Genomic DNA, 12052 nt, shown 5'->3' on the forward strand with positions numbered 1-12052 from the left:
GTATTCTTCGTTTGTTTGTATGGTTTTTGTGTCTGTTCCTTGGTGTGAGTGAAATAAATATACTCCCTTGGCTTTATATTTAATTTCTTACGCCATGAACTTGTTGAAAGAAACCACGGGACAGTTGTCAGTTTGTGTGATAATAAAAGTGAAATAGCGTGACAGGATTTTTGTGGGAAAGTCAATTTTCAGTGTGTGTTTAGTGCGCAAATCCGCATAACTGCCTCTAGTAGAATGGTTGGTGGGAAGTAACACAGCCTCCCTTGGCCTTTTAAGAGTTCTTCGGCTTGTGTGCTTTTTCAATTTTTCTTCCATGTTTTTCTTTTTTTTTCTGTAGCATTACGCTTGACGTTTATTGCTTCATGTTAGCATAATAGTTTTATTGTTATTTTTGACAAGCTTTACTTCTTTTCCTTTCCTTTTTTACCATTACTGTTGTTGCTTTCACTCGGAACTCACGCAGTTAATCATTTTATGCTACTGTTATACTGTTTGTTCCCGCTATTTTTAAGTTGCTATCCTTCAATTTTTCATGCTTCTTTTTAACATTGCTGCTATTGTTCCCTACGGCAGAAGTACGCCATTTGATTTGATTTACCGCCACAGTCAGCGTAACCAAACCTAACCTCAGTTGCTACACCATTTCTACCACATATTGCTGTTGCTCCGTACTCAGGCACCGAGGCGTTCATGCCGTGCCAAGATCACTTTCCTCTGGTGCATCGCTGGATTTTCTGAAACGCTGGGAAACTGATCTGTGCAAAGCTGCCTGCGAGAGCCTGATAGATCCAGGGCGTGTAACTGAGACCCAACTCCGGTACGAGCGTTACCCACTGGGCCAGAAGTAATTACCACCAGGCGAAGGGATTGTGTCAGCAGATGGCGTGGCGCGGCGTGGCGGATCTCTGCTGTACATTCTGGCGAGGCTACGGGATGCATGATGTCAAGTAAAATCAAGTAAATGGTTTTCACGTGATTATCTTTGTCGCAGTGTGTGCAATAGAGAGGTGCTCTGTTTGCCTTGTTCGTATTAGCTGGTATTGGTATTGGAGAGAGAGAGAGAGAGAGAGAGAGAGAGAGAGAGAGAGAGAGAGAGAGAGAGAGAGAGAGAGAGAGAGCATAGTCAGAATAATTCCTTTAACCTGTAAAAATAAAAAAATTGTGAAAACATAACTGCAATTTTATGTAATAGATATGGATAGAGAGAGAGAGAGAGAGAGAGAGAGAGAGAGAGAGAGAGAGAGAGAGAGAGAGAGAGAGAGAGAGAGAGAGAGAGAGAGATATCCGAAGGTACAGAAACGGGAACAAGATACACACACACACACACACACACACACACACACACACACACACACACACACACACACACACACACACACACACACACACACACATACCTGTCTGTCTGTCTGTCCTCGCCGTTCTTAATCCGCAGCCGTATTGTATCCCGCTTATTGACACGCCTTGAATAGCCCACCTTCCTTGATCGTCAGCACCTGCAGAGCGCGGGGCCTGTAGCTACACCTACCTCCTCCCTCCTTGCCTTTCTCTTCATTCCCTTTGTGTTGCGTCCCCATTCCTTTGCGCCGGAGTGCGAGTATTGCATCCGTTTAGGTGTTATTAGAGTGGAGGTAATATTAATAACTGGTTTGTGCGCACAGACAGGTATAAATAGCTGTACAAGTGAAGATACCTTTGTTTTGTTTTGGTTTGTTTTGCTGTCTTGGTAGATGGCTTGATGAATAGACAGATGGTTCTCTCTCTCTCTCTCTCTCTCTCTCTCTCTCTCTCTCTCTCTCTCTCTCTCTCTCTCTCTCTCTCTCTCTCTCTCGTGCTTTTCTTCGTTCATTTCTCCTCTCCTTTCTTTCCTTTCTTTTTCGTTTCTACAGTCTTCCTCCCTTCTTATTTATTTATTTATTTATTTTCTCTACGTTTCCTTGTTAATTTCTTCTGTCCTGTGTTTGTTTGTTTTTTGTCTCCTCACTATCGTTCTTAATCTGTTCCTTCTTCTTCCCCATCCATTTGTGTTTTTTTGTTTTGTTTCTGACGTTATACTTCCCTTTCATTTTCTTTATTTGATTCTTGTTTTTCTTGGTTCGCTCTTTCTATTCATCCATTTTCTCATTTTTAACATCCCGTTCTCTTTCTCCGTTTTTCCTTCTTCCTTTCGTTGATTCCTACTATTTTTTTTTCTGGTATCTTTCTTGCCTTTTCTCTTTCCTCTCTCCCTATCTTTCCTCGTCTGTTCTTTTTCCTAATGTATATTTTTCGCTTTATGTCCTCGTCGCTTTCTTTATTTCGTTCCTTCATTCCTTTTAGTTTGTTTTCTTCCCGTTTCTAACTTCCTTCTCCTTCTTTCCCTCCTTCCATCTTTCTTTCCTTGTTGTCATTTCTCTCGTTCTTTCTTTCTTCCATTTTTTTTAAAGTTTCTAATATTCCCTTCTCTTTCCTCCATCTTTCTTGTCTCTCTTCCTTTCGTGGCTCATTCCTTCCTTCCCTCCATGTTTTCGTGTATAACAACCTTTTACCTTCCCTCTCCTTCCTTCCTTGCTTTTTCCTTCCTCCTGTTATGCTTTTTTTCACATTTTCCTTTTTTTAATTTTATATCACTCTTGCCAACCTCCTCCATTTCCTCACTGGTATTCGTAACTCTATTTTTTCCGTAGCTCTGATGGACAGCTTGAATATCTTCCACTAGCTTTTTATTGGACGGGTGTGGTGTGGTGTGGTGTGGTGTGGTGTGTCCGTCCGTCAATAATGGTGGTGAAGGTGAGGGTACTGATGAGGTGTCTTGCCAAGTGATGCATCCTTTTCTTGTCTAATAAGAGTAAAGCAAAATAAAAAAAAAACTTAATGCGTGTGCTGCATTCAAATACTGCTTGTGGACAGAGAGAGAGAGAGAGAGAGAGAGAGAGAGAGAGAGAGAGAGAGAGAGAGAGAGAGAGAGAGAGAGAGAGAGAGAGAGAGAGAGAGAGAGACCAGAACTTTAATAATTGTATTTGCCACCCTCCTGCTCTCTCTCTCTCTCTCTCTCTCTCTCTCTCTCTCTCTCTCTCTCTCTCTCTCTCTCTCTCTCTCTCTCTCTCTCTCTCTCTCAGTGCACAGTCCCATTCTTCACCATCTGGACGTATGAGTGTCTTGAAAGCCCAGTCCTGTTATTTGTACCAATGGATGAAAAGACGAATATTTATATCTGTTCATCGCGCAGTTTTTCAGTAAGAATAAAGAAAACATGTTATGTCTTAACAGTACAACAACATGCTGTGCTTTTTGAATACGCAAAGATGCAGACATAGTTAAATATAGTTAGATATGGATGCACAGGTGGACAGACAGGTAGATACACAGATATGTATGTAGAGAGAAGTAGACAGGTAGATAAATAGATAGGCAGGCAAATAGATAGGTAAGCAAACAGTCAGGTAGGTTGGCAGACATGTAGGAAAGCAGATAGATAAACACACACACACACACACACACACACACACACACACACACACACACACACACACACACACACACACACACACACACACACACACACACACACACACACACACATCAATATCACCCTCGTCAGACAAGCATCATCATTTGTGTAGCTTTTCATGGAGGTGTTAATAGTTGAGCTGCACCACGGAAGGAAGGAGAACTGGTGCTCTTGTTATTTATCTTTTAATTTGGCCTGACGCCCTCCTGGGTGTTGCCGGAGCAGCGAGTTGTCCATTGTAAGTGATGCAAGATGGATGGCGACACACACACACACACACACACACACACACACACACACACACACACACACACACACACACACACACACACACACACACACTGCCGCCACCACCTTGGCGCGTCATGCTCTGCTGCTACAAAATAGTCTGTCCTTCTCACATTACAGCAAATCTTCGTCTCTTGTAAGGAATAGTATAACCTTCCCTGAGAACACTATAACTACTGTCGTTATGCGTTCACCTGATATTTTTATTTATTTATTTATTTATTTTTTTGTACGTAGAAGCCTCGTCCACCCACCCCCGCCTCCTCCCCCTTCGCCGTGACAACTGATTGGTGCATTGTTGCCACTTCGACACTTTTTCTGTATGTTTAAGATATCTTTAGTCACAGTTTGAGTTGCCCTAGCCCTAAGACGATTTTCGGAACCAATGATAACGTTAACCCTACACAAAAACTGTGGAAACAAATAGCATACATTATATTTAACTAAACGCGTCAGTGTGGTGTCGATGCGGGCACTGGGAAGCAAGCCCGTGTCCGCAGTTACTACAACTCTTTCATCACTACAAGAGAGAGAGAGAGAGAGAGAGAGAGAGAGAGAGAGAGAGAGAGAGAGAGAGAGAGAGAGAGAGAAACTTCCTTGACAAAGCAACACGAGTGACATGTTTTCACAGTACAAGAAAAAAAAAAAAAACGAGAAACTCATGCAAACTCTCTTGAAAAAGCAATAACTGTTCCTTTCTCACCACAAAGAAATTAATTAATGCTCCATTAGAAAAATTAACTACTCTTTTAAAAATATTAAAAAAGAAGAAGAAGAAGAAGAAAGAGAGAGAGAGAGAGAGAGAGAGAGAGAGAGAGAGAGAGAGAGAGAGAGAGAGAGAGAGAGAGAGAGAGAGAGAGAGATTTACATGTTCTCTTGAGAAAACAACAACTAGGCTTTCCACACTACAAAGAAATTCACACACACTCCCTTGAGGAGAGACACTAAGGCCAAACAGGTGTGGCTTTAAAAGTTTCTCTCCTGGGAAATATTTTCGCTGCGTTAACATCACGAAATGCGGGTAACTATGTCACACAGAAAGAAAACGTCATTCTCCTTTCTTCTCACACGCACTGAAAACTGGTGGTGGTGGTGGTGGTGGTGGTGCAGGTCGTGGTGGTGGTGGTGGTGCATGGTCCGGCCTGTGGTGGTGGTAATGTTCGTATTGCAGATAGTAGTGGTAGTAGTAGTAGTGGTGATGATGCAAGCAGTACTGGTGGGAATGGTGTCTGTGCAATGTATTCGATTCAGGTGGTGGTGGTGGTAGTGGTGGTGGTGGTGAGGCAGGTCATGGTGGTGGTGGTGGTGGTGGTGAGGCAGGTCATGATGGAGATGGTGGTGGTGGTGGTGGTGGTGGTGATGGTGGTGGCAGCGGCGGCGGGCCATATTAAGGGCTCACTGTTCTCAACCCTTCACGCCGCGCTGTCAAGGTGTGGCCCAGAGGCTTACTTGTGACAGGCCCCGCGTTGCCCGCCGACTCAGCGTCACACACACACACACACACACACACACACACACACACACACACACACACACGGCCATATTGTGAAATACTACTTCGCCGCTCCTCCGCTACATTCAAAAGGCTCTCCTAGTTAAAGTGACACAGGTGGTTTTCATGATTCTAGTGACAGATTAACAAGCTTTCTACATTATTAAACGGAGAAACACTCTTGAAAACCCGGCTAATCATCTCGTGGCTTTTGAAAGTAGTCGTTGTGAGAGAGCAAAGCGTTTCTTTCTGAATACCGAACACAAACACACACACACACACAGACACACCTGCTCTTGGCGGCTATCTGGGAAAAATGATTTACTAACGATATGCCACGTAAACAAATGCAGACCTGAAGGAAATGGGAAGCCAGGACATTGCGTCACTTTGATGGTGCGTATATCAGCGTGATGGCTCGGCATTCACGCGCGAGTTGCTCTAAGTACTGAGCTGCGGGTCTGTATCTACCGGCGTAATTTGCAGATCTATGTGTTCCGATAATCAGGGGACATTTTCAGAGGTGCCGGCAACAGATCTCATTACTGGTGCTTGTGTTCATTATTATCCTTAATGCTGGAATACTGTATCTTATGAGTTAAAAACCACGCGGATAATTTGCGACGTAATTTCTGGGCTGTTATTCTGCAGCTGTTCGCGGTCGCTGGTGATTTTACTGGGTTTCCCGCAGCAGTGATTTTTTTTTGCCTAGTAAGTTGAACAGGACGAATTTACTTTAGGAAAACATGTAAGGCATATTGAGAAGCTGCATAGGTGACTTGGAGCGCATACCTGCATCCTCTCCCCTGTCCCTGTACTGCGCTAGTGAGCCAGGGTGAGCCGCGGGAACTCCTGGCAATCATGGTGCTTCCTTGTATATCAGCTGGACGACAATGGCAGGAGAATGATTGAGAAGACAACAAAGAAAGGATGACATAAAGGCTAAGAGTTTAAGTTAGATCAATAACCATAGCGGGAGGGCGAAGGAACGAAGTCACTTTTTTAGAGAAATAGATTTAGGTTTGGTTGGATTACGTAATTGATCATCGTATCTTTAAAGGCGCTCCGGTGCGATGCGGGGCGGGGCGGGGCGGTACAGAGAGGATCATTTATGGAAACTGTAAGCTGATTTCCACACCATTCCAGTACGTTTCACAGCGTTCCAGTACGTTTCACAGCATTCCAGTACGTTTCACAGCATTCCAGTACGTTCCACACGATTCCAGTACGTTTCACAGCATTCCAGTACGTTTCACACCATTCCAGTACGTTCCACACACACCATTCCATATATGTATGCTCCCACTCCATTCCATACTTGTACGTTCGTCTCCAGAAACATAAGTTATAATTTTCCTTCTAGACGTTATAATTTAATGATGCAAAGAAAAAAAAAATGCGAAAAAAAGAAAATATATCAGTTGTTTGCCAAGAGAGAGAGAGAGAGAGAGAGAGAGAGAGAGAGAGAGAGAGAGAGAGAGAGAGAGAGAGAGAGAGAATTGTCGGTGTTTCAAAAATTATCCCAACACTTGCAAAATGATCGCCGCTAAGAAAGGTATCATTACATCGCGGTGCACATTTGAATAAATTAATGTGTGATTTTTGCTATGACTTAACTTTTCCCATATTCGCGTTTCTGGATTATAGTGACATTGAGTTACTGTAGCTGGTATTGTTACATTCTTCAGCTATTTTTTTTCCTGTCTGCGTAAACAAAGTGAATAAAAGAGGTAAAGAGGAGGTATTATTAAAGCAGTAATAAAGACGATGCTGCCGTCAGAACTGCCTATGTATTTATTTATCTATTTACTTATTCAATTTGAGAGTACTAATCCATTTACACATTTTGAAAAGTGGTACTCGCAAGATTAGTAAAGCAAGTGGCAGTGATCAGGCTGTAATCCTTCTCTGCTGCGTGCGTCCAGAGTACCAACACTCGCCAGCCATTCGTGTTGACCTTGTTCTTCTTTGCTTTCATCCAGGCATTACATGTGCCGGATCAGAGTGAAAGCATTTGCTGTAGGAACGTGATAACCTGCTTGGTGCATAGATATTTAAAGGGAAATAGATAACACACACACACACACACACACACACACACACACACACACACACACACACACACACACACACACACACACACACACACACACACATTTAGATCAAGCAAATCACGAGCCTTGCCATTATGATTTTTAAAGAGTTAATGTGAAATGACGTTTTTTTTATGACATTACTATGAAAATGACCATATGGGTGCTTGATAAACAAACAAACAACAACAACAACAACAAAATTCTGTTATATTGTAAAGGTAGTAACAAATTTCAATCATAAGTCAAAATTCCCTCCATAATCCACTAGACTAACTGAAGCTTTCCTGTTGGCTGCGTTTTAGGACCCGTCATAGAGGCACGGATGTATACTCGTAGACATTCTTTAACCCCACAAGTTGGCAAGCATTGTTTCAGTTCAGCTTTCCCTCGTGCAGTCCAGGATACAGAGGCAACTCGCACACAAACGGTGGAGTACATAAGCTTTGCATCCCACGAAACTTACACCCTTTACATTTTTGTCCGAATGAAAGGTAAATCCAGCTTGCCAAAAGTCTCTCATCAGTAAGAAATTTCAAAAGCCAGTTCATCTTTTCGTGATGTTTGGCATTTCTCCAAAAATATTTCAGATAGTTTTTCTTCTTCTCCATCTTTCCCTCATCTATTTCACCCAGATGCCATTTCTTCTATTTCTAAATCTGAATTCTTCTCTCGGATCGTTGCTGACAACTTCACAGTGGATGGTTCAGGGCTTGCTCTTTCTTTACCCTCCTTCTTCTGACTATATTGTGCCTGTTATTGGAATTCTTCTTAATGATGTTTCCTATCCCCTCTGGTCTTGATCCTCGGAAGATTTATGGTCCAGATGAAGCACCTCCGATCTACTACTGTCTGAGTTTTTATATCATCATTCTCTTGCGTATTGAGATTCATTAAAAGCATCTCTCTTCATTCCCCCGTCTTGAAATCACTTCCGTGTGCCACTGATAGACTAATACTGCTGTAAAAACACTGAGGAATTGATGAGAGGGAGGCATTTCGCAAACTCTGAATGAATACCAGGGAAACACTTACTTAAATCGATACTTTGGTGGTATAAGTTATTGTAATGGCTTAATTAACAGAGAGAGAGAGAGAGAGAGAGAGAGAGAGAGAGAGAGAGAGAGAGAGAGAGAGAGAGAGAGAGAGAGAGAGATCATTTAATAAGATTATCGTATAAGAAAGAGGTGTAAAAAAAAAGACCATTATGTAATCGTAAGTGGGTCAGAATAAAATTAATCAGCAGAATGGAACGCATAGCTGAAGCGGAATGCGTGGCTGTAAAGTAAGAGGGAAGGGTCGTGTTGTGCAGGGTGTGAAGTGAACGGGGAGGAGGGAGGAGGGCTGAAGGGAGAGTTGCATGAGTGTGACAAGCATTTACGTGAGGCTTTTTGTTCATTTCTTTTAGTTTTCCATTTTAAGGCATGGTAGCATTTCTGGAGGAGAGGATGGAGTGTTTATTTATTCATTTTTTTAAAGGGTTGAGCTTTATTTTGATAGATTTTTTTTAAATAGGAATTTCTAGATATATGGGTACAAATTCCTCGTTTTCTTTTCATCACAGATACATGAATATATTTTTCTCCTACGTTTTGGAGGGGTGACTAACAAGTATTTCTGAGAGATAATATTTCTTCCTTGTACAGTTTATTAAATCTATTTTTTCCAGCGAGGAAGTGAGAGGATGGAGGGGAGGAAGCATATATTGAGTGAAAAATATATCAAGGTTGGCAGGTTGCTGGAATGAACTATTAAATGTTTTCCGTACTGATGATAATTCTCTAAGTGGGCGAGGGGGATTGCAGGGACCGCGGCAGGCAGGCAGGAGGGTGTGGGAAGTGTGATGTGAGTTAATATAGAAAATGAGCCGAGGTTCCTGCTGCTTGCTGTTACTGGAGAGCGCTGCGATGTGCCGGAGAGGAGGAGCAGGAGGAGGAAGGGAGGGAGCGAGGGAGCGAGGCAGGTGAAGTGAGAGGAGGAAAAGAAAGAATGAAAATGTCGATATGCAGTTTCCCTTAAGCAGATCTCGGAAGGAACAATAAAAGGCATATTCCAGTATGTACAATAAACCTGATATATAATAAACCTAATGATATTCTAGTGGCAAGTTTATATATGGTGTTAATATCAGTACCCGAATATGGTTTAGGTCGGTTGCGTCCCAGGAGGCAGACGCACCTCGGGGAGTAGACACCAATCACAAGGTTCAAAGTGGGCTCGTCATCCAGTGGTGTTTGAGGTGCGGCTTCAGAGATGAGATGTTTACACCAGTGATACCAACTTGCGATCACCCGTCTCACTCACTCGTATGGTATATTTATAATTAACATTGCATAGTTCATTATGTACGCCATTACTGTTACAGTTTTGTTTTACTTGATCGAATCTAACTTAACGTATCTGCCACGTATAACCTCCCAGTGATTTTTTTAACCCTTTCACTGCGGTATGCATTGATTCACAGCATTAAAAAACGATGGATGCGGTCTTTATAAGCATCTACAACAAAGATAAGGCATAAAAAAGAATACGTTTTGCGATTTTTAGTCAGTACAGTGTTTGCAGGCGGCGGCGAAACAAGAAAAGATGTTTCAGAGTGGTTAGTGATTAAAGAAAGACGAGGCAAACAGCAGTGAAAGGGTTAAACAAGTAAGCAAATAGATAGAAAGGCAAATAAGTAAATACATAATAACGCATTATATCTATGACGTATGCAGTATTTACTTACCCCCCTAAAAAATATATATACGAATAGTTTCGTCTGTAAGAATGAGACTTGTATAATTCTGTAACATCTCACTTCAATTACCCGTAACATTCATTTTCACATCAGCTCCCCGGACCGTTAGTAATGTAAGCTGCATGTTGACCGAGGATAGAAAACATTATCATCTGGGCATTGCGTGGATAAGAGTGCGGAGCGTTGTTGTGTTACTTGCTCTTGTTATACTTAAAGAGGACACATCGCGGGTGGGGTGTATTGGGGAGGACGTGGCGCAGCAGCAAAATCGAGGGTCACGCGGCCCCGGTCACGTGTGCGCTGCTAAAAAAATGAACACAAAAATATAAACGGGAAAAGAATACCGGGTGTGAGTGAACGCTAAGAGAAGACACCGGGCGACGGATCATCACGGCTTAAAAAAAAGGAGAAAAAAAAAAGAAAAGATATATATGAAAAAAATAGGTCAGATTAAAAGAGGAAAAATAATAAATCATACACGTGTCGGCTGGTACGGTGTGCTATCTTTTTTTATTTTATTTTATTTTTGTTTTGTTTTTGCATGATACGAGTGGCCGAGGGGTAGGAAATACAATCTAGGGGAATGTATAGGAAGATCAGTAAATGACATTATAAAAAGAGACCAAAAAAAAAAAAAGAGAAAAGGGGACAGGACATTTCCAAAAGGTTACGTTGAATAAGTCCAGTGTTCCCCCCATCCGGTTTCAAGTGGAGATATGCTGACTATTTCCCCCATGCCTTCTGTGATATTCGGATGTAAAACCCCAAACACCCGTGGGTCTGATCTCAGCTACTCTTAACTCTTTTAAACACCGGATTGGCTCTTTCAGTTAACAAAAATAATAAAGTGTTTCTAAAAATTGCATGAAACTAGAGATTTTTAGAGGATTTCATTGAATGCAGAACACAATTCCACTGATTTTAAAGATAGCTGCCATAAAAGTTCAAATGATCAACTCTTAGCCAAAAAAAAAAAAGAAAAAAAGAAAAAAGAAAAAAAAAAAGGTTACCGCGTCCTGAGGGGTAATAGGCTTTAAAGAAAGTTACCACGATTATCAAAGCTGCGTTCATGATTCCAGTGATGGTTTAGGCACACGCTGTCAGTAGGAAAAAGGCATCCGTTAGAATAGGTTCATTACCTCTATGGCCTTTAAAAACAGTCGCAGTGAGGGCCTGGAATGCCTCGAGGTTAGAATGCTTGTCTCTCGTCCACAAACATAACACATTTGGCACGCGTTTCATTATTCGATGTGAATTCACGTGTCACATTCTTATTTAAGGACCTTTCGCCTTTACTATCGTACATCTCTTTCCGTAGATTAGATAGACCAGCTTATCACAAAAGCCTCATTAGTGACATGTAATTTATTTGTTACAGTTTTACGTAAGAAGTCCTCGCCTCTACTTACATCTCTCACTCTACATCAGGTTAGGTAAGGTTACAAGTCTGCTGCTGCTGGTTCTTCCTGTGGTGATATGTATTCCCTCATCACACACGTGTAGGATAAGTGAAGAAAGTGTTATTCAGCCATAATTTCGTAGGCGATTTTTATTTATTTATTTATTTATTTATCTTTTTCGCGACAGGTTCTCTCTAAGTTTAATGAAAGGGGCGTGGTGACGAGTTTGAATTTTGAAAGACACTTCTGACACAACTAAACGGTAAGAGAACTTCATGTCTGTATTTTAATTTTTAATTTTTGCTAAGTACGATCATGTGCTCGTATCATCACATCGTCACAGTCAAAGTTAAGGGCACCACTGCTGCGCCTCTCTCTTGTATCGTATGCTCTGTAGTGCCTCGCGTTGGGAATCCACACCTCTACCTGCCAGCCACACCGAGTAAACTCCATATGTATTTTTTTTTTTTATTTCTATATCTATACTCTCGACCAGAAAAAATTTACATTCCCTCTTTTTCTCTTCCTCCTCCCTCCCTCTCCTTCCGC

At 41.8% G+C, this 12052-nt stretch overlaps 1 protein-coding gene across 5 annotated transcripts in view; it reads left to right on the forward strand.

The window, feature by feature from the left end:
* Positions 1 to 12052, forward strand: part of LOC135108425 (uncharacterized) — an 88992-nt gene that overhangs the window by 8462 nt on the left and 68478 nt on the right. The window contains exon 2 of one of the 5 annotated variants that reach the window (XM_064019390.1): positions 11482 to 11536. The exons of 3 other annotated variants lie outside the window; for them this stretch is intronic. The gene's annotated coding sequence lies outside the window, so the exon portion shown is untranslated. The remainder of the gene's footprint in view (positions 1 to 11481; positions 11537 to 12052) is intronic. One more of the 5 variants, XM_064019392.1, reaches the window with a different exon arrangement.

Source organism: Scylla paramamosain, chromosome 17 (genome assembly GCF_035594125.1).
Source record: "Scylla paramamosain isolate STU-SP2022 chromosome 17, ASM3559412v1, whole genome shotgun sequence".
In the NCBI taxonomy this organism is placed as follows: Eukaryota; Metazoa; Arthropoda; class Malacostraca; order Decapoda; family Portunidae; genus Scylla; species Scylla paramamosain.